The 23,233-nt window shown below is 43.1% G+C and overlaps 2 long non-coding RNA genes across 2 annotated transcripts in view; both read right to left on the bottom strand.

The window, feature by feature from the left end:
- Positions 1 to 1,792: 1,792 nt before the first annotated feature.
- LOC308652811 lies at positions 1,793 to 20,160 on the bottom strand. The gene is made up of 3 exons (XR_014022903.1): positions 20,038 to 20,160; positions 3,405 to 3,540; positions 1,793 to 1,878 (listed from the first exon to the last, which is right to left on the bottom strand). It is a non-coding gene; the product is annotated as an uncharacterized lncRNA (long non-coding RNA).
- Positions 20,161 to 21,319: 1,159 nt separating this feature from the next.
- Positions 21,320 to 23,233, bottom strand: part of LOC308652810 — a 43,592-nt gene continuing 41,678 nt past the window's right edge. Inside the window, exon 4 of the long non-coding RNA XR_014022901.1 lies at positions 21,320 to 21,440. This is a non-coding gene — a long non-coding RNA (uncharacterized lncRNA). The remainder of the gene's footprint in view (positions 21,441 to 23,233) is intronic.

Here is a 23,233-nt window from a genome sequence, read left to right as displayed (position 1 = left end):
CAGGCATCAGTTCTTGCAATCTTTTCATGGAACAGTATTTCATTATATAGATATATCATATTTTATTAATTGGTAAACATTTGGATTGTTTTAATTTATTGGCCATTATGAATAATGCTGCCATGAACATTCATGGATAGTTTTTGGTAGGTGTATCTTGTCATTTCTCTTGAGTATGATGTACCTAGGAGTGGAAATGCTGGATCACAGGGAAACCGTTGACCTCTTTTCCAAAGCAGCTGAACAATTTTACGTTCTGCCAACAACGCATGCGGGGTTCAGTTTCTCCACGTCCTTGCCAAACACTTGTTATTGTCTGCCTTTGATTATAGCCATTCTAAAGAACGTGAAGTGCTATGTCACCGATTTTTATTTTATTTGTATATCCCAAGTGACATGATATTTAGCATCTTTAAGGCCATAAGCCTTTTTTATATTTTCACTGCAGGAATATCTATTCAATTCTTTGCCCATTTTTAAATTGAATTATTTCTTTTCATTTTTTAATTATAATAGTTCTTTATATATTCTGGACACTATACTTTTATCAAGTATATAATTTGGCAGTATTTTTCCCTATTTCATGAATTTCCTTCAACTTTATTTATGATGCACTTTGAAGCACATTTTTTTTTAGATTTTTATGTCCAATTTTTCTATTTTCACTTTGATTGCTTGTGTTTTAGGTATGATATTTGAGAAACTGTTGCCTGATCTGAGGTTATGAAGATGTATACCTATGCTTGCTTCTAAGAGCCTTATAGTTTTAGCTCTTACAGTTAGGTTTTTGATTCATCTTGAATTAAACATGTGGCTACCTGGGGCTGGGGATGTGGCTCAAGCTGTAGCGCGCTCGCCTGGCATGCGTGTGGCCCGGGTTCGATCCTCAGCACCACATACCAACAAAGATGTTGTGTCCGCCGAGAACTAAAAAATAGATATTAAAAATTCTCTCTCTCTCTCTCTCTTTCTCTCCTCTCTCACTCTCTCTTTAAAAAAAAAAAAAAAAAAAAAAAAAAAAAAACATGTGGCTACCAAGTTGTCCCAGCACCATTTGTTGAGGAGACTGTTTTCCCCCATTGAATTATCTTGGCACTCTTGTTAGGAATTAAACATGAATACACAGGTTTATTTCTGGACTTGATTCTATTCTATCACCTGTCTGTCTATCCTCACGTAAGTGCCACAAGGTCTCCACTGCAGCAGCTTAAGTTTTGAAATTGGGAAATGTGAGTCCTCCAACTTTTTTCTTGTTTTCCAAGATTGTTCTGAGTGTTATGGACCCCCTGAACTTCCGTATGAACTTTAGGATCATGTTGTCAATTTCTGGAAAAAAAAATAATATATATATATATATAGCACCTGGACTTTTGACAGGTATTTCATTGAAACTTAAAATCGATTTGGAGTGCATTGCCATATTCCAAGCCATAAACACAGGATGTTTTCCATTTATATAGGTCCTCTTTGATTTATTTCATCAACATTTTATAGTTTTCAGCATAAGTCTGACACTTCTTTTGTTAAATTTATTTTAGGGATGCAATTGCAAAAGAAGTCGTTTTCTTAATTTTGGTATTGTTAATTGCAAATATACAGAAATACAATTTTTTTGTATATTGATCTTGTGTTTTTTGTGAATATCTTAAGATTTTCTATATGTAAGACTTTCCCCTTTATTTCTTTAGCCATGGTTTCCTTTAGGTCTGCTTTTCAAAATAACATGTTTAACATACCTAGTTCAGAGTCATTATATGGTAACAGAATTGTCAAAGCAGAGGGTCCAGATGGATGGCAGTTTCAGTTTCAGAGTGTCATCTTGAGGTATCATCTTGGAGTGAGCCATGCATGTTCGTCTTGGGCAGAAGAAACCATGCTCTGTTAAAGCCCAAGAACAGAAATTCAGAGGTTTGTCACCATGATGATTTTCCTGGACAAGACTCATGATGAGTGATCAGTTGATAGGATCAGGATGTCACTGTGTCTTGGAGGTGTTCTCCTTTTATGAGGGTTGTGTTTGGTGAGATTGATAAGCACCCTTGTCTGGTGTTCCTGACATTATTTGGAAGGTCCACATGTCCAGGTACTGCTTGATTTAGTTTGATGTGCTGGCATATATAAGTTATTTACCAATTTGTGCCTTAAGGTTGTACTGGGCAGATGGTGGTTGTTTACTTGTACAAATAAGGTATAGAGTCACTCTACCTTGATATTCATGCTCAAAATGAAGTAGCTCATGGCAAACTACTGCTTTACATTTGGAGTAACTCAGGGCTATGCCCAGCCTGAGAAGTGCTGCTCTGTACATCATGGAGTGACTCTGAGCAGAGCACAGCCTGCTGTCCACGGATGACTAGAACCACCTAAGCTCCCAGTCTTTGCCAAGACCTTCTGTGTGCTTTGGGGGACACCTTCAAAGTTTTGCTGAGCCCTTCACAAGTCCATCTTAGTCTTCACTTCCTGCATGAATAGAGCCTCAAGACCAGGCCGAGGAGAGCTCTAGAGCCTCAGGTGTGCCCTGAATAGGTGTACAGCACCTAACGTCTTACTCCCCTGCCTTTCTTAATTTTTTTTGGTTAAATGATTATCCACCATTATCCCAACAATTATCCACCATCTCAGGCAGCTGAGGTGTTCAGTAATTGACTTACTGTCCCCAACAAATTCTTCTGGGAGAAACAACTTGTTCACACTGGATGTGCTGAGTCAGCTCAAGGAAAGACATCCTCACCAGTGGGGTCTTCCAGGGAGCCACTAGACAGGTCAAATAACCCTAGCTCCCTGAGAATGGGGCTTTGAAAAAGCCCCAGGCCCACTCTGTCCCTCAGCAGCTGCCAGGCTTCACTCTGGGATTTTCCACTGAGCTCAAGACTATTGGATTTCAAGGAGACCGTGGTATGGGAGAGGGTATGGATACTACACGCTAAAGTACCACAAAGCTCACTTTATTGCCAAGATCCAGCTATTTTTCTTGAACAATGCTCCCCAAATTACTGTGAACCTTTGATTAATTTCCAGAGTTCTGAAAAAGTTGACTTTGACATTTTTTGCTACGGTTCTTGTTGGCTTTTATGAAGGAAAGAATCTTTTTATGAAGAGAGGTCTTTACTTCACCATTTTTGCTGACATCCTAGTATGTAATTTTGATGGAGACTTTCAAACTTTTACAAATGTGATGTACAATATGGCAGCCACCAACCACACGTGGCTATTGAATCCTTGAAATGTGACTAGGGTAAATTGAGATGTGCTCCAAGTAGAAAATATATACTGAATTTCAAAGACTTAATTTAAAAAAGAATTTAAAATACCTCCTTAGTAATCCTTATTGTGAATATAAGTTGAGATGATACTACGTTGGCTATGTTGAATTAAATAATATGGATTATTAAAATTAATCTTACCTTTAAAAATCTTTATTAATGTGGGTGGGTTAAGTAGAATTCTAAGATGATCCTCAATGAGTCATGCCTCTGTGACTGCTAGAAAATTTTAATTATATCCATGTCTTTCAATGTATTTCTATTGGACTGTGTTGATCTAGAACAAAAAAGAAGTACAAAGGAAACTACCTGGTAAGTTAGTAACAAGACTAAATCCATTTAAAATTAAAAGAAAATAGAAAGAAATAATAAATCAAAAACATAAAATATGGCTATAGGCCATTTGTTTGCTTAAAATACTATTAGTGGAATACTCTCAGGTGTTGAAAAGATGTGGCATTGTCTTGACTGATTCCTGAAAGCAGAATCTGAAGTGAAGTTCTTCAGGATGCAGTTTTATTGGGGAAGGTCTCCAAATACAACCAACAGCTGGGAGGGCGTCAGAGGGGACAGAAGGAGAAGTTAACCTGAGATGTAGCCCTTGGATATGAGCTGTCTTCTAAGAGAAAGTGTAACCTTGGCCAAGGGCAGCTTCTGGGGAAGGATTTAGCTGTGAACTGTTGCTACAATGTCATGAAGCTGAGGAATGAGTGCCTCCACGCTGAAACAGGACCCAGAGAGCACACCACACCTCCACTGCAGAAGTCATCTCTACATATTGAATGAAAAGAAGCAGATTACAGATACTGTGCATGTTAAGCATTAGACTATATGTTTATATATAAGCATTAGACCAGTTAGAAAAGGCACTCATGCATCATAGTAGAGACTCCTTAGGGAGGGCAAAGGGAAGGATTGGTGGTTGCTGAGATGGGGGAAATATGTAATATCACATATTCTGATTTTTATTGCAATGATCATATATGCTATCCAAGGTGGGGAAAGTATGGAAACAAATGAGATTTTCCATTTGGATATTCCCTATAGTGAACAACTGTGGGTTCCAGTTTGAAAATATCTCCTTTGATTGGGATATAGTCTGTCCCCCAGAGGTTTGTGTGCTAGAAGCTTGGTCCTCAGTGTGGCACTTTGAAATGATGGTGGAATCTTTTTGGGGAGAACCTAGTAGAAGTGAATTGATCATTGGCATGGAGGATACTGCCCTTGGATGGGATTAATTAAATTCTCAAGGGATCTGATTAGTTCCAGAGAGTGAGGTTTTCTAAAGGGTAAATTTGAGCCTAATGTGTTGGCCTATAATCCCAGCTCTTCAGGAGGCTAAGGCAAATAAAGTTCAAGGTCAGCCTCAGCAACACAGCAAGACTCTGTTTCAAAATAAAAAATAAAAAGGGCTGGAGATACAGCTCAGTGGTAGAGTGCCCCTGGATTCAATCTCCAGTATTTTTTTTAAAGGGGGGGGGGCCTGGTGAGGGGTAAATCTGGCCCCTAAATCTCTCTGGCTTTCTCTTGCCATGTGATCCCTCCCTCACAGGCACTCCCACAATGATGTCATCTGCCATGAGGCCCTCACCAGAGACCAAATATAGGGAGCTACCCAATTTTGAATTTTCAGAATCTAAAACTGTGAACTGAACAAATCTCTTTTCTTTGTGCATTACCCAGCTTGAGGTATTTTGTCATAACAACAGAACACAGACTAAGATAACATCCAAATTAGAATTGCTTTCTGAATTTGGCCTCCAACATGTCCCTAGACTACAAATAGGTGACAATACCTGGAAGTTCTAGCATCAAAGAGAATGAAACCACAGTCATTGAACTCCTATTAGGCCAGATGACATCTGTCTCACTGTACAAACTTTATCTTTTATAAAGCCACATATGTTTATTTAAAAAAAAAATAGTTGTAGGTGAACACAATTCCTTTATTTTTATTTTTTTATTTTTATGTGGTGCTAAGGATCAAATCCAGTGCCTCACCCATGCTAGGCAAGCACTCTACCACTGAGCTACAACCCCAGCCCCAGTATCTGTTTATTTTATCTGTTTAATTATTCCAGTGAATTTCTTGGTTCCAAAAAAGATAGCAGATATTAATTCTAGTCCTTTTACAATACCAGCAGAGTATCTCCTCTAAACCTGACTTTCTCAATCACCCAAAGATAGTGGTTAAGGCCCCCTTTCAACTTGAAAGAAGAAGGGGACTCTTCTAGACAAAGGTAGGAATAGTATCTGCAATCACCTTGTTGGGTGGGATTTATTTATTTATTTAGGGTACCAGGGATTGAACTCAGAGGACCTGGACCACTAAGCCTCATCCCCAGCCCTATTTTGTATTTTATTTAGAGACCGGGTCTCACTGAGTTGCTTAGCACCTTGTTGTTGCTGAGGTTGGTTTTGAACTCGAGATTCTCCTGCCTCATCCTCCAGAGCCGATGGGATTACAGATGTGCACCACTGCACCTGGCTTGGGATTTATTTTAATGGTCCCATAAACTCAGGTGATGATTATTGAACAATCAGTATAGTAACTAGCACTTACCAATTAGATTTGACACAGAAACTTGGGGAGGTTGGGTGGTGTCCAGGTAGTGATTATTTGGTTTTTATAGCTATGGCAGTTATAGCTATGGCAAAAATACCCAACAGGAACAACACAGATTTATCTTGGCTCATGGTTTCAGAGAGTGGTCAGCTGGCTCCAAGACAGAAACATGGTGGAAGGGCACAGCAGAGAGAAGCTTCTCAGCTCATGGCAGCCAGAAAGTAGAGAGAGTAAGATGGGAAGGGATCAGGGACAGAGACAGTCCTTGAAGCCACATCCCCAGTGACCTACACCCTCCAGCCAAGCCCCACCAGCCTAGTTTTCACCACCTCCCCATAAATCCATTTAAATTATTAATCCATCAAATGGATTAATCCATTGATAACATCTGAGCCCACATGACCCAATCATTTCACCTCTGAACACTGCTACATTGCCTAACACATAAGCTTTTGAAGGACATCCCAGACCCAACCAAAACAAAAGTCCTATAGCTTAGGAAGTTGAAATAAACATGCCAAATATTCGCCCCTTCCACAGGGGCAAATGTAGGCATATAGGGGTCAGGGCTGGGTCAGTGATGCTTGTTGGGTGAATGAATGTCTCCAGATCAAAACTGGCCCAACAGTCCATTAAATTTAAGCTGTGGGGCACGGCAGCTCAGTAGGACAGCAGATCACACATTCACTCAACTACTACTTATCCACTTCCATCCCAAGAACCCACCCACCCGAGTCACCGGCACCTGGAGGCTTATCATAGTCCTTCACTCCAGCAAAGACAGAGGTACACAAAATAGAGGAAAAGCCATCTCTCCTTGATTGAAAATATGTGTTCCACAGTCTTTTCTAAAACACCAGGAGTGGGAGGCAGGAAAAGGAAGGTGGGGTTTTGATTACACTTTACCATGCCTCTGGATGTGTGGTAAATTGAAGCATTGTTTTAAGGAATTGTAGGCATTTCCAGCAGGAGAAATATGAGAACAGTTTGATCATGGTAATGTTGATTTTAATTTTAAATTGCATTCCATGTGGAAATTTAAAGCCAATGTGGACAAAGGGATGATCTAAAACACCTAACCCTAGGCAGGGAACTGAAGGTTTGAGACACAGCTGCTACTTTTGAATTTAAATGTGAAGAATTGCACAAGCTGTCTCTTTCTCTCTCATTTGACTTCTGCCATTAGGTCCTTTACAACCCAAATCATGTGATGAGCCTCTCCAAGGTCTAACCTCCTCACTAGGTACCAACCATCATCTTCCCTGAGTTGGGTGCAACCTCCCCACTAGGCACAACTTCCTTACTAGATGCAATCTCCCCTCTGGGTACTGTCCCTTCTGTGGATGCCAACTTCCCCCCAGGTACCACCCATTTTGCTATGTGCTCATCTCCTCACTGGATGCCATTTTCTGCTAAATGCTGTCTAAACAGTGCAACCCTCACCAAGAACAATAAACACCCATGTCTGCATGGACCTAGATAGTTGACAAGTTACTTTCATTCACAAGGTCTCCTATGACCCTCGTCAGTGCTCTGGGAGGCAGTGAGTGACATCCACCACCTTCCAGATGAGGAAGAAAAAACCCAGAAAGGGAAAATCACTCCACTCATATCCTCATTTTTTTCCCCAAATGCCCTGTTCATTTTATGACCCTCTGCTACACTGTGGCTCCCACAGGGTGTCGATTTTTGGGCTAACTGGCTCATCCTGAAGAGAGCAGACATGTGTCTGTCCATAGTCCACCCTGCACTCACATTGAGAACCACAGGGTACAGGTTCTCTAGGTAGCTACCTCTGAAATAGATGGGAAAATGTGGGAACCTGGAAGAAGTCACCCCACTGTTCCCTCACCTACCTCCCAGGAATGGTAAAAGATAAAAGAAATGATATTGGTCATTCAGGTATTGCCATGACTGGCACCAAAACAATGGATGGTGTTAATGTAAGTCCAATATAGAAGGATGCTCTGGGAGAAAAGACTCATCTACATCCTGGTATAGCACTGTCATGCCAAGGCAATGAGAAGTTCCATCTCTCACTTGGCATCAGGCCTGGGTCCTTGTCCAAACAACTTCCTTTGCAAGGCAATGCGCCATACTCCCCTGAGGTCTTCTGTCTCTGCAAATGCATTCTAAATGTGAGGAAGACCACAGGCTGCACTCACCTTCCAGAACCACTGCACAGCAAGGAAGAAGACGGCTACCACCATGTGCAAAGAGGACTCACAGGCCAACATCCGGCCTGGCCCTACGGGGATCCTTTTCAGCCACTGGCAGTGTGATGGTCACACTGAGCTAGACTGCATGACTAACAAAAGGGATGGGTCCAGCCCAGCTGATATGACAGGTGGGCTCTGGAATTTCCAACACTCTCTGTATGTCCGGGAGACCGCAGGGTTTTTATAGCTGTAAACTCTGCAGTTCCAAATGGTGTACCAAAATATAACAGGCTCGTATGCAAGAGGGTGCGCTCAGAAATGTACGACGACGTGCTATGTGGGTACTACAAGCGGAAAGAGCAAGCTGTTGAACTGCTTCATTTTTTTTTTAGAGAGAGTGAGAGAGGAGGGAGAGAGAGAGAGAGAGAGAGAGAGAGAGAGAGAGAATTTTTAATATTTATTTCTTAGTTCTCGGCAGACACAACATCTTTGTTGGTATGTGGTGCTGAGGATCGAACCCGGGCCACACGCATGCCAGGCGAGCACGCTACCGCTTGAGCCACATCCCCAGCCCTGAACTGCTTCATTTTTAAAGACCCACAATCTGAACAAGCTTGAGAAATACGGGGGGTTAAACCAGCTGACCCCCAAATTCCAGATCTTTTTTTTTTAACATATCAAAACTTGGCTCACCAAGATCACATCTGGAAAATAACCACTTCAACCTCAGAGGGCTCTGGAATCTAGAGGGTTCTGTGTGGCAAGTGGCCTGGACAAATCTTTTTTAACAATTCCCTGCTCCCCCACACGTAACCCAGACCCTTGGGATTCACCCCTCCTTCCCTGCTCTCTTCTCTTTGAGTGTTTTATCGACTACTGTAGTGGCGGCATTGGAGCTGCTGGTGTTTTTCTACTTAGAGGAGCAAGAAAATTCCATTAACTGAAGAATAAAATGGTTGACTGCCCACAGGGGAAAAGCATTCGGCGAGCTGTATTCTCATTCTCTGTGATGTTCTCTGTACCCTGAGGTCTAGACTCTCCGGCTCCTGTTTCCTGGGTTGTCCAGGTCTTGGGGGTTATGACCCCCACCCACAGAGAAGGTACAGTGTGTGCTAATGGGGAGCACAGGAACAGAGGCTAGATAGAGAAAGAGTGTGGGAGTGGCGAGTCAGGTAAACATTTCTTTTTCAAGAAAAGAATATAAAGAAACACATCCAGGAGTAAATATGGACCAGTGCTCATGATGAGAACTCTGGAAAGACAATCAGGGGCTGGAATTATCCAGAACGAATCTACAAATTCCATCATTCCCTTACCCTTTGGTATAGCCTTGCCACCATTTTTTTTAAAGAGATTCAGGTCTCATGGTTTAAATGTAAAATGGTATAACCAATAGGGAAAATTGGTCTGTGCCCAGCAACACAATTCCTAGATATATTTACCTGAGAAGGATATAAACATGTCCACAAAAAGACTTATATAAGAATGTTCCCAGCAGCCTTGTTCATAATAGCCCCAATCAGTAAACAACCCAAATATATCAAGAGATGAATGGATAAACAAACTGTGGTATATCCATTCAATGGAATTTTTTTTTCTGTTGTTACTGTAACAAATTACCACCAAGTTGATGGTTTAAGGCAATACAAACTAATTCTCTTGCAGTTTTGGAGGTCAGAAGCCAGCATCCAGCTTTCCTGGGCTAAAGTCAAAATATCAGCAGGGGTAGTGCCTTCTGCAGGATCTAGAAGAGAAGCCCTTTCCCTGCCTCTCCAGCCTCTGGTGGCTTGTGTTCTGAGGCCTGTGTGTCACAGCAATCTCTGATTCTGGGGTCACATTGCTTCATTCCTATCTGCGGTCAAATCTCCCTCTGCCTCCCTATTATTTGTGATTATGTTTCGGGCCCACATGGATAATCTGAGCTCATTTCCCATTGCAAGATCCTTAATTTAACACACCAGTTAAATTACATAACATTTACAGATTTCAGGAATTAGGACCTGAGTATCTTTGGAGCTGTTATTCAGCTGACCCCAAAAATATGCTACGGAGGAATAAAAAGCAATGAACTGCTTCTGTTCACAACAACATGGAAGAACACTTAAACAGCAGGTTGAGCCAAAGAAGCCAGACACCCCCACAACCTCCAAAGGGGGAGGAAAATAAAAGCACACATGCACGATTTTCTTGACATGAAGTTCTAGAACAGGTAAAGGAGGGAGGGCCTGAGGTCTAACCTGCTCAAGGTCAATTATCCCTCAGTTCCTCTGGGCATTTAAGGCATCTAAAGCTGAAGCCAGATTTAAAATTAGGTAGTCAGTGTAGTTAGGTAAATCGGGTCTAATAACGAGTGAAATCTAAAATAGAGGCCATGCTGACAATGATTCAGGACAACTCATGGAATGTTAATGAAGTCCCGGAAAGGCCCTAGGCCAAAGTCCACCCCAAAGAAATGTTAAAGGAGCCCAGGAAACAGCCCTCAACAGATTTGGAGATAGCCCATCCCAGAGAAGTGATAAGCCCATCCCAAAAAGTGATAATTAAGTCCTTCCTGCCCAGATTACTTGTTTGGCCCACCTGTGTCCTAACCCTTCCCCCTTGCATTCCATTGCCAAACCTATAAAAAGGGGAACACATTTGCCCGCCAACGGATTCCACGTCTTGGGTCCCCTTCTTCCTCCGGGAGAAGTCTTTTCTGCTGTCCTTTAATAAACTTCTAATTTCTACTCTAACCTTGCCTCCGAGTGTGCTTTTCTGGTGTTATTCTTCAACATCGGGGAAGCAAGGACTCATCACCGGCCAACAGCGGTAACAAAGCCAGCGGCCCCTCTTAGATCATTCCCAAGATAATAATGAGATAACTAATGAGAAACCTGAAACATTGGACACTTCGTTCTTCCCACCAGAAGTAAGAAAGTAATCACGTTTTTAAAACATCAACTGTGGTGGTTAATCTTGGTTGTCTACTTGACTGGATTGAGAGATGCCTAGGAAACTGGTAAAACACATTTCTAGGTGTGCCTGGGAGGAAATTTCCAGAGGCAATTGGCATGTGAGTCAGAGAACTAAGCCAGGAAGACCGGCCCTAAATGGGGGCATCACCCTCCAATAGGCTGGGGACCCAAGTGGAACCAAAAAGCAGAAAGGGAAGCTCACACATGTGCATGCTGGGCCCAGAGAGGCTGCATTTTCTGCTGCTGCCATTCCCCATGGATGTCAGGGTCCAGATTCTTCAGCCTTTGAATGTGGACTCACATCAGAGATTCCAGGTCTTCAGCCTCAGAGTGGGGCTGCGTCACTTACTGGTCGCTCTTGTTCTGAGGCTCCTGCTTCTTGGACTGAGCAGCTAGGGTTTCCTAGGCCCTCCAGCCCACAGAAGGCAACTGTGGGACTCTTCAGCCTTTGTTCATGCTAATAAGCCACTCTAATAAGCAGTTCCCCCTTATGGTATGTATTTATTTCTTATTTTTGGTACCGGGGATTAAACACAGGGGCACTGGACCACTGAGTTGCTTAGCACCTCGCTGTTGCTGAGGCTGGCTTTGAATTCATGATTCTCCTGTCTCAGCCTCCCGAGCTGCTGAGATTATAGGCGTGCGCCTTGTTGTATGTATTCTGTCGGTTCCATTCCTCTGGAGAACCCTGAGTAACACCTCAACTATTTCCACTTCCAGCACTCCCTTCTAAACCCTACACAGTCCTATCTCTTTTCTCAATTGTTAGCATGACAGAGGGATCATTTACCTCCTGCCTTTAACATCATACAAAACCGTTTTCCCATACTGCTAGAGAGGCTTCATAAGCATTGGTCATTGGGCAGTGTTTTATTGAGTTTATTGATGTACCATAATTGACTTAGCCTTTTCTTGGACATTTAGGCTCCTTCCCCCTTTCTTGCTACCAGGAAACCCTTGGTGTAGAATTTAAAGCTTGAAGCACCTTCAGAATCTTCTGGTCTGAAAAACCTAATTTTATGGAAGCGGGAACCGAGGCCAGCACACGTTGGAAGTGACATGCTCAAGGTCACAGGGCAGCGGCATCATAGACCTGAAAATCCAACGCAGGCTTCTCACTGGATGCAGCATCATCCAATTCAAGCAACATAGCCCAAGCCAAGCTCTATGTCTTCGCTGCACAGCAAACGCCAATAGGAGCACATTTCTCCTGGGCAATCTCGTCACAAAATCGTGTCTCCCAGGTTCATTGTGAGAGAAGTACCTTAAGCTACAAGAACCATCAGAGATGAGAGTGTTGGTGTGACATTAGATTTGAAACTAGCTTTTATATCACCTGAAAAGAGAAAAGTTCCATCTGAAAAACGGAGAGAAATTCCTTTCCTTGTATTTGTGTCTCCTGGAGATGCTCCGAGTACGTGTGAGTTAAAATGAAAGGTCATTGGCTCTCAACCCTCTGCACTGATAGTAGGAAACCCTAGCAGAGATCATCCGAAACAAACTCACCCCAAAATAATTTGAAGTGTGTTTTACATAATTTTTGGCAGCAGATTCACCTTTTCAATTATGTTTATCATAAAACATGGGTTTCTAGAATGTTCATCAAACAGAACACAGGCAGGAGCTTGATCTGTACAAAATGCCAGAAGGAGGAAAATGGAAAGGACTGCTGGGTACCGTGCGCCTGTTTTGTGCCGGGTAATAGAACAGGTGCTTCAACAAGCTCTTCATGAGGACCATCATTAAACTTTATTCAACAAGTATTCATTCATGTCCTCAGGGAGGGTTCAACCTAGCAGGTAAAGATGGAAGCAGCACACACAGTAGGTGCCACATAAATATTTGGCATGTACCAGAGAGAGTTTTGTAAGGCAGTTCCCATCAGTGTGGCCAGTCAATGGCACAGATTGTCTAACATGCCAACTGGCACAGGACTATTCTTGATTGTTTCTCACAAAAATGTAAATTTCATGCAAATCCTCAGCCTCATTCTAACTCTATAACAACAAGTGTTTTAATTCCCATTTCCCGATAGGGTTTAAAAAAAATCAAACAAGGTGAATTTCCTGAAACCCAGGTAATAAACTATTTTCCTACCTCTTCACCTAACTGAAATATAATATTCTATGTGTAATAAGTTGTTTAAATAATAGACTCAGGGACTGGGGTTGTGGCTCAGCAGTAGAGCACTCACCTAGCGTGTACAAGGTGCTGAGTTCAATCTACAGCATCACATAAAAATAAATAAATAAAAATAAAGATATAAAAAAATACATTAAAAAGTAATAGAATCAAGCTCGTGGTTTCTGAAAGGAGTAATTCCGTTTTCCAATTCAAAAACGTTTGGCAATATCTTTCTTTCAATATCTTATCTTTCATTTTTAAAATAATCTAGGGAAAGGAAAACCCCAGGCAGATTAAATTGGCTATTTAATGATGTCATCAAGGACTCAGGTTCTTGGTGTCTCCCCCTCTTTCATCCTCAGCACGTCAGATTAATTGTCTTCCTGATCCCACTATGGCTGCCATAATTCCAAACATCACATGCTGGCCAGAGATTTGCTATATGCTGACCAATTCCATTCTGCTACATAGGCACACAGGAAGAGTACCTTTCCCAACTCCTTTGCTACCCAGAGGAGTGTGACCCAAAAGGATGAGTCTGGCCCCAAAAGCAGTGGCCTATCTTCTGGCTGTCCACCTCCTGCAAATAATAGAGTCGACAGTATCACCAGGTGAAAGGAACCTGAACCCACTGAACGAGAAATAAATGTACATGAGCTCAGGCAGCTGAAGGCTTGAGACTATTACATCAAGTGACATTAATTACTACAGTGCCCACGTGGACTTAGCAATCATCAGGAGGAGGAGAGAAGTCCTCTTCCCTCAATGGTCTCCTCCTGATGCTGGGGCTCTGGCAACAAGAAAAAGGGGGTGTTGGGGACAGGCAATCACAGGATCTGCTAGCCCTCACTGCCTGGGCTCCCTCCAGGTGCCCCAAAGCCCCCTGTGCCCCTTGTCAGTGCTCTTGGTCTGCCTGTGTGGCTTGCACTAGTTGGTTCTTACTTCTCAAACCTCTGCAAGGACCTCATAGTCCTAGACTCTCATCCTGGACCCTTAGGATGGCCTTGTACTCTGGCTCCCAGAGAGCCAGATCTCTGGGATCTCCCTTGGCTTCCTGCAGCCAAGCCTGCAGACCCACTGTGTGTCCCAGCTCTCTACGCTAAATCCCATCCCTTGGCCTTTTAGAGAACTTGCTCCTGTCCAACTCTTCTCTTTCCTCTACATTCAGAAAAAGTTTCCTAAGGTCTCTTTAAGTGGGATCTCATCCTCATATAGAACATAAAATCTCATCAGGGAAATGAGAATTAAAACCACAATTGAAAAAACGAGAATTAAAACCCCATTCGAGGTATCACCTCGCACCTGTCAGGATGGCTGTAATCAGAAAAGACGAAAGATGGAGTGTGTTCTCAAGGATGTAGAGAAAGGGAACCCTCACACACCAGGTGGAAATGTCAAAGGGCGCAGTCATTGTAAAGAATAAATGGAAATTTGTCAAAAAAGTAAAATAGAATGACCCTATGATCAGAAATCCCACTTCTGGGTCTATATCCAAAGGAAAAGGTGGGGTTGTCGGGCTCTGGTGGGGAAGAGGGATGGAGAGATGCTGGTCACAGTGCACAAAGTTTCAGTTAGACAGGATACATAAGTTCTGGGGCATTAATCCATTGAATGGTGACTGTGGCTAATAAAACTGTATTGTATGCTCTAAATTTGCCAAGAGAATTGATCTCGAGGGTTCTCACAGGCACACAAATAAGTTATAACAATGCGAGGTGATGGATGGGCTCATTGGCTTTTTAAGACAAAGAAATAAATAAGTGAAATCTCGCCCACTTCTTCCAGCTGCTGAAGTCTTCTCTCTTTCCCTCCATGGCCAGGGTTTTAGCATGGGTTGCCGGTGTCCATCTCCATGTCTCCCCTGTCTCCCTTTCCATAAGGCCATGAGGCCTCCCACACCACCAAACCGTGTGCACCCCAGCTTAAGTCTGTGGACACTTTCCCTTCCTGCATTGGTTTCCTGGGGCTGCCATAACAAATGGTCACAAACCAGGTGGCTTAAAACAGCAGAAACTTACTCTGGCACAGTTCTGCAGTCAAGGTGTGGACAGGATGTTCCTCTCTCAAAAGGCTCCAGGGGAAGATCCTTTCTTGCCTTATGCTAGTCTCTGGTGGTTGCCGACCACACTGGCAAACCTTGGCTTGTGTGGGTAGAACTCCAGCATCCACCTCTGTCTTCGCAAGGCCTTCTTCCCTGTGCGTCTGTGTGTCCGAATTTCTCTCTTATAAGAACATGGGTCACTGGATCACCCCAATGAAGTCTGACCTTATCTTTATTTGTTTACATCATAATTCTGAATAAAGTAGGGACTTCTAACATGTCTTTTGAGGGAGACATAATTCAAACCCACAACAGTTTCATATTGAACTTGACCTGGCGAGCTCTTTTCTCCCATTCCTGGTCTTCCTTGGGTATGTCTGAAACCTTTGCTCTTTCCTTCTTGGTCTTCTCTTTGTCTGTCCTCCTATCATTAGTGTGTTATAGAGCTCTCCCCAGGCCCTTCCTTTTCTCACTTTCCAAAAATCCCAATCACCTGTTATGGTTTGGATATGGTGCATCCACTGTATTTGAAGGCTTGGTCCTCAGAGTGGCCCTACTGGGAGGTAGTGGAACCTTTAAGAAATGGGGCCTAGTAGATTGTCCTTAGGTCACTGAGGACATGATCTTACAAGGTAGTTTTCACGTGACCCCTTGAATTCCCCTGAGAATGTCACTGCAAAAGCAGAAAGCCTAGCTCCACCCAGCTCTCTGTTTCCTGCCTCACTCTGCTCCTTCCTCTGCATCCACGATTCACCATGAGATCCTCACCAGAACTGAGCCCATAGAGACACCATACGTTTGAACCTTCAGAACTGTGAGCTACATAAACCTCTTCTTTTTGTAACATGAGTGCCTCAGGTATTTCATTGTAGTAACACAAAGCCAACTAAAACATACCCTATGGCTTCAGTTACCACGTATAGACTGACCCACACTTACAAATGCTCACAGCACATATTCGGTTAAAAGATTCACACTGAAAACTCAATATCTTCATCCCAAACCTACCTATTCTGCTGGCTTCCTCATCTCCATGAATGGTACCATCATTCATGATGCCCCTTGAATCTCCCTCTACCCTGCATCACTGAGCCTTGCCTCTCTTTCATTCTCTACTTCCAATCAACCATTGGGGCTTCTTCATTCCCATCCCTCTCTCAAAGCACCATAATTCCAGTTCAGGTCATCACCATCTTGCTCCCAAACAAATGAAAGAGCTTCCACATGGACTCCCACTCCCAACTATGCAGAAACTCAGATCTTATATCATTTCCATATTAATGTCCTTATCACCCTCAGAATGAAGCCTAAACTCTTCACTGTGGCTTACCAGTCACTAAGTCACCTTGCCCTACCTGCTTCCCTGGTCTCATCTTTCCACTCCACCCACTCATGGTAGCATCCTAGCCAAACCCAATCACCTGAAATTTGATACCTGGGTTTTGCTCTCCTGGAACATTCTTTAATGCCCTGTTGGCTGCCCAAATCAAATATATTTCACTCATTCAACAAATATCTGTCAAGTGCCTACTATATGCCATGAATTATTTTAGATACTGAGGATTCAGTAGGAAACAAAACAAAAATATATAATTTTATGAGTTTATATTTTGGTTGAGAAAGACTGACATGAAAACAAGTAAATACATGAGTGTGTTAGTTAAGAACTGTAAAAGAAAAGAGAGCAGGGTGTTGGGCAGGATACACAGGAGGGTGAGGGTTAAGCTCTTCAATATGGTGGCCATGGCAGTCATCACTGAGAAGATGATGCTCAGGCTTGGCTTGGCCACCACATCCTCCTGGAAGCCTCGGTCCAGGTTGAGGGCCGTATTGATTCCTCATGTTCCATATTTACTTGTTTAACATGCTTTATGGTATTTTCCTTTGAACTTGTCAGTATCAACTATAAAATTTGTGGGCACAGGGACTGAGTCTGTTATTTATAGTGTGTGGCTGGCTAATAATAAACATATTTATTACATGTTTATTGAACAATTAAATGAACCAACAACTTATATTATTTAAAAGTCACATAAAGAATTTTATAGTATTTACAGGAACAAGTTTTATAGAGCACTTTCTCACCCACTGTCTCATTTGGGAAAGGCAGGAATTATTGTTCCCTTTTAACAGACACTCAGTTTCTTGCCCACGATGTCACAGTCTGAGGAGAAGCCAGCTCAATCCCTCACATCGTAAGCTCTCACATCCTAAGATCCCACTATGCTTCCAGAAAACTCCACTGCCTTCCTGAACCATGTTCTGCAGAAACATGAATACTAACCAGATGTCTTGGCTGTCCCCAGCCTGGCCCAGGTGTATACTATTTGTACTGCTCCTTCTCTGAATTTCTCATCTCCCCGGGAAGCTTGTACCAAACACTAAAGCCAGGGTGTACATCCAAAGGTGAAAACTTGTGGCATTTCTAGATGTACCCACTGCACAGTGAGCCTGCATTCTTACACTATCTTTCGGATCATTTAATGCCCTCCTCTGAGTATACGTTTAACGTTAGGCGATCTATTCAGACAACCTCAGAACAGAGAGCAATTGAATTATTTTCCTCTCTGGCACTTGGGTGCCAATGCTGCCTTTCCAAAGTGTTAATTTTACCATGTGGGTTCCATAAAAGCTGCAGGCAGCCAGGCCCGCAGGAGTCAGTGAGCAACAATGAATGTCTCTATCCATTGCCTGCCCCGCAATTGACAAAGTGTCACCCCATTTGAACAATGAGAGCCAAGAAGGGATGGTGCAAGTAAACTGGCCATGGAACAAAAGCTCTCCTAGTCTGCAAAAGGCTGGCCCCATTAGAGTGGCCTGGTGTCTCAGGATTTGGAGACCAAACCGAGCGGCCAGCACTTAAGCGAGGTGAGGCTTGTGGCCAGATTAGCTGGACAGTTCTCAGTAGTTTTCCACTTGCTGCTCACGAGTTCTTACCCTCTTTGGCTCTTTGTCACTTGGCCCCATAAAAACGCCCACTGCAGGGAATTAAACGCTTGCTCATGCCACCCACCTACCAAATGGCATGTGCGGAAGAGGGTTAGAAGTTCACATACTCTTCCTCTTTGTTTTCTTGTATTTCTTTCTGCATAAGCACCTCTCAACAAGCCAAACGGTTGTTGTTGCTGCAGGGATTTTGTATTGATGGCTTCCTTCCACCCTCCCAGTCTCCCAAGGGGGCGGGAGGAGAGCAGGGGAGAGTTAACTATTTTGATGAAGAACCCTTGGTAGGATGAGTAGGCACCGATAACAAAAGTGAGCCCGGATGCTCTGAACTTAGCTGCTTTGTCACTGCAGGCTTATTTCCAGCCTCCAATACTTTTTTTTTTTTTTTCAGTTGAATAGGCCCTGCAAAGGATAAACACTCTTATCTTTCTTGGGGAAAAAAAAATTGTTTTCCCAGGGAGTTGGAAAATTCTTGTATAGCATAAACATTCAGGAAAAAAAAAAGAGATAAGTTCTGAAATTGTAATAACGAGGGCTAACCCATCAGGCCACCTGTTCTCCCCTCTGCCACTGCCCTCATCCAGGCCTTGTGCAGTCCAAATTCTGCTCCCCTGAGCTTTCTAGAAGGAAGAGGAAATCCTTCAATTTCTCTTTACTCTTCCAATTCAGATTATTCAAACAGCTGGACTCTTTGGGGGGGGTGGTGTGAGGAAAAAAAAACAAAGACTGTCATCATGACAAAACCATACTACTTGCAACAAAACAGAGAAAAAAGAAAAATATTTTCTTTGATAACTTTTCCTTTTGGAAAAGCTTATTTAAAAATAAGCAATAAAGTTGGCTTAGAATGAACTCAACACAGTGGCCCTTAAATGACAACGGAAAGAGGCAGCTTGACTTTTCTCTACTGCTTCTTTTCAGAAGTATCTTTTTTTTTCTCCCAGAAACTTTTTGGACATCTAATAAAAGCAAACATCTTAGGCTATGAGTAGCTTTTTCATAAAGGTATTCCTGTGCCTCCATTGTTACTAGTACAAGCAAATTAATAAAATAAAAATAAAACTCAGTAATAAGCAAGAACTGAACCCAACTGAATTGCCTTTCTTCTAAAAGGTGGAGGCTATATCCAGAGGGTGGGCTGAGCCATGGTTCCTGGCAATGATGGACCCAGGGAAACAGAAGCAAGTTTCATCACCAACTGGGAGATCTGGGAGTGGGGGGTTGGTGGTTAGGAGGAGACCTCCAAGCCACATGGTGCTGAGTTCAGTGTAAAGTGATTCATCTCTGATTCCTCTTGAGCTGGTTACTAGCCTCCGTTTCCTTGTCCACAAATGACAGTAGCCCCTCTGGATCTGTGGGATTCAACCAACCATGCATCAAAAATACTTGAAAAAAATACACCTTAAAAAATGGCACCTGCTCTGAACACCTACAGGCTGTTTCTGTCACTATTCCCTAAACAACACAGTATGAAAATTATTTACATTGTATCAGGTAATCTAGATTCGATGTAAATTATAAAGGAGGATGTATCTCAGTTATATGCAAATACTGTCCATTTTATATAAGGGACGTGAGCATGCTGGGATTTCTGTTTGGGGGAGTCCCGGAAGCCTTGCCCTGCAGATAACAAGGGATGACTGTAGTGATACTGCTTCATCCATCACAAGGTGGTGGAAAGCATTGAAAGATAAAGCCAAAGGCTTAGCATGGCTCCTGGTATGTTTTCAGCAATACTGGAAAGTAACCACTGTTATTAACTGCTGCACAGCACACACAATGTTTTCCTCCTGTGTGCAAAGATTTGAAACTAAAGCTTCTGGATATTCCCACGTGGAAGCACATTGCCTATGGCCCCAAACCAGATAGGACAGTATTTGCAGTCAGCAGCAGGCTCCCCTGATGTCACAGAACACTTCTCCCAGACTCACTCACGAGAGGGCACCATGACTGAGCTGGTCATCAGGCTCAGGGAGAGTCTTACCTACACAGCATGTAGTACAAGTCAAAGTCATTCTCTAGATTAGAGCTGAACCAATTTCTTCCATCAAAGCCAGAGAGTAAATATCTTTGGCTTTATGACCAACCACAAAGTCTCTGTCACGACGTATCCAGCTCCACGGTAAAAGTAGCCTGAGTTGATCTGTAAACCAACAAGGGAGGCTCTGTTCCAGTAAGTTTTATTTACAAAACAGGCAGTGGGCCAGATGTGGCCTGTGGACAGTACTTTGCTGACCTCTGATTTAGATTCATCCACTCCACAAATACATGAGAGACACTATCCTGGACGCTGCCAGACACAGTTATAAACGAAATGAAGTCCTTGACATAACAGAGCTCAGATCATATGATAAAGGTATTTGGGGTTGTCTGTCTCCCACGCTGTAGAGGAAAAATGCAGGCAACTTGTAGAGAAGAGCAATTTCATTTGGATGAAATGATGCTAAAAGTTTGAGTAAGCCGAGGACCGAGAATTAGCTATTGGATTTGGCAACAGAGAAGTTATTGGGGACTTTGACAAGGATAGTTCTGATAGAATGATGGGGATGGAAGCCTGACTAGGGCCAATCCCAAAAAACGAAAGGCTGACTGTTTTTTCTGCTATACAGACGTTAATGCACAACAAGGTAGTGGTGGGGGGATAGAAGTTTATTGGATTAGACAAAGAGGAATGAAGGGAAGGGAGGGGGAATGGGACTAGGAAAGAAAGTAGAATGAATCAATCAGACATAACTTTCCTTTGTCCATATATAAATACACAACCAGTGTAACTCCACATCATGTACAACCACAAGAATGGGGTCCTTATTAGAATGTTATATTCCATGTATGCAAAATACATCAAAATACGTTCTATTGTCACATATATCTGAGAAGAACAAATTTTTTAAAAATGAAGAAAACAACAAAAAAGAATAATCCAGAAGAGGGAGACACTTGGGCTCACAGCAGAGAGAAGACTGATGTTCCAGAGAGGCAAGAGGACATGGCCCCAGGGGCCAGGGGAGGAGCACTCTTCTGCAAGGGACAGGTCCACTCCCTTGCTGGAAACAGGAAGGAAGGCCAAGCAAGGGGGCCCAGAGGCGGCTGTGAGGAAGTCAGCCATTTCTCTTCCAAAAATCACTTCCATTTTCTCATGAAAATCATCATCGTTATCATCAGATGGGAATGAGGAGAAGATACTCTGAGGAGAGCCGAGCACATTGGAAACAGCCATCCCCCAGCGGCTGGACTCGGCTTCTGGCACAGTCGGCGGAGTTCAGGGGGTGGCTTTAGGGGCACGGACTGCAGCCTGCTCTCCCTGCACTTCTGTCCAGCTGCTCTTCACCAGAGACCTGCTATATGTTGAAAGGGGACATTTTCCTAGAACATTCTGTAGGCATCCACCTGAAAGGGTCGAGGGAGAGACCAGCAATCCAAGGTTAGGCCTGGACAGATCCGCTTGGCATTAGGTGACCCTGATTTTCCACGTGACAATGACTCCAGAAGTTGCAGGACCTTCAGTGTCCAAAACACTGCTGCCTGGTCTAGAGTCCCTGTGCATGATTCTGTTTCCTCTGTCAACGCGGGGAGCAGTTCTAGCATTGACCACCATCTACTCGGTCCTTCGCATGCGCCAGGCACTGTGCTGTTAGCACTTAAACTACATTCTTTCAAGTTATCCTTAAGAATAACTTGAAAGGGGGCTGGGGATGTGGCTCAAGCGGTAGCGCGCTTGCCTGGCATGCATATGGCCCGGGTTCGATCCTCAGCACCACATACAAAAAATAAAGATGTTGTGTCCGCTGAAAACTAAAAAATAAATATTAAAAAATTCTCTCTCTCTCTTTCTCAAAAAAAAAAAAAAAAGAAAGAATGTAGTTTAAGTGCTACATTCATCCAGGGGACGGTCCTGTCATTGGTTCCATCTGAAGCATGAAGCATCTAAAGTTAAGATACATGTGGCAGTATGTCCAAGGTCACAGAGCGGAATAGGTCGGTCAGATCTCCAAATCCACAATCTGAGCCACTAGAATATACTCAAAAGTACCTCTGATCCAGTTAGACATTCATTTTTGACCACAAGTAACAGAAACTCTGGATATTATTATTATTATTATTATTATTTGGTGGTGCTGGGGATTGAACCCAGGAGGGCCTTGTGCATGGGAGGCAAGCACTCTACCAACTGAGCTTTATCCCCAGCCCCCCTAGAAACTCTGAAAATATTGACTTAACACAAATTAGGGGCCTTTCTTTCTCATGTACAGACATCTAGTGGTAAACCATTCAGGACTGGGACAGCAGCTGCACAATGGCATCTAGAATTGAGCCTTTCTTGTAGCTATTTCCCCACCCTGAGTTTGTGGCCTTCGTGCTCAAGGTCACCTCATGCCTACCAAATGGTGACTCTATCATCTTACATTAGCATTCCAGGCAGAAGAGAAGACGATGAAAGCCATAAGTCAATTTATTACCTGCCCCTCCCCACCAGGGATTTTTTCTGTTCTCTTTTTTAAAGTTTTCCTGGAAGACCCATTACAACATCTGCTTGTCACTTGTTAGTCAGATCTGCCCCAGGCTCCCCAAGAGAGCTGAGCACCAGAATGGTAGGCACTCCGTAGAAAAGCCACGATCTGTAACAGCGGCCACTGTGTTTCAGGCCAGCTTTCTGACTCCAAGGTTGAGGTAACAGGCACTTTTTAAGAAAAGCCACATAGCAGTTATTACTAGAATTTTCCTAGGGGTGTGAGACAAAGTTGTGTCTCAGTGAAGCTTCTACTCATCATCTGAAGGGAAACACCAGACACCCTCAGAACAACCAATGCACCCTCAAGACAGCACGGTCTTCATCCATGAGAACACCCTAACTGCCGAAATCTACCCGCCAGTATCCCACAGCGTTCCACAAGAATCTGGAATTTCACCAAGGGGATCAGACATGATTATTATACCACCACCCTCGGGAGCTAAAAAGATCCCTCTTTCCAATCAAGAAGAGATGAAAGAAGTTTTGCTTCTAATGAAACAAGATGCTCTTAAATCATAAGTGTGAGTTCAGGGAGCAACCCCAAAGTATCGATAGTTAGGCTTATTGATAAGAAGAGATGTGGAGACATGGAGGGCAACCAGGTCTGACCAGGTACCTGGGAACGGAGCGCTAGCCTGCTTTTCATTAGGGTGTTAATTGAAATGTCTGC

The sequence above is a fragment of the Spermophilus citellus genome (genome assembly GCF_964194105.1).
Source record: "Spermophilus citellus genome assembly, chromosome: 7".
NCBI classification, from domain to species: Eukaryota; Metazoa; Chordata; class Mammalia; order Rodentia; family Sciuridae; genus Spermophilus; species Spermophilus citellus.
Note: the sequence above shows the minus strand (reverse complement) of the source record. Positions and strands in the feature narration are given on the sequence as shown.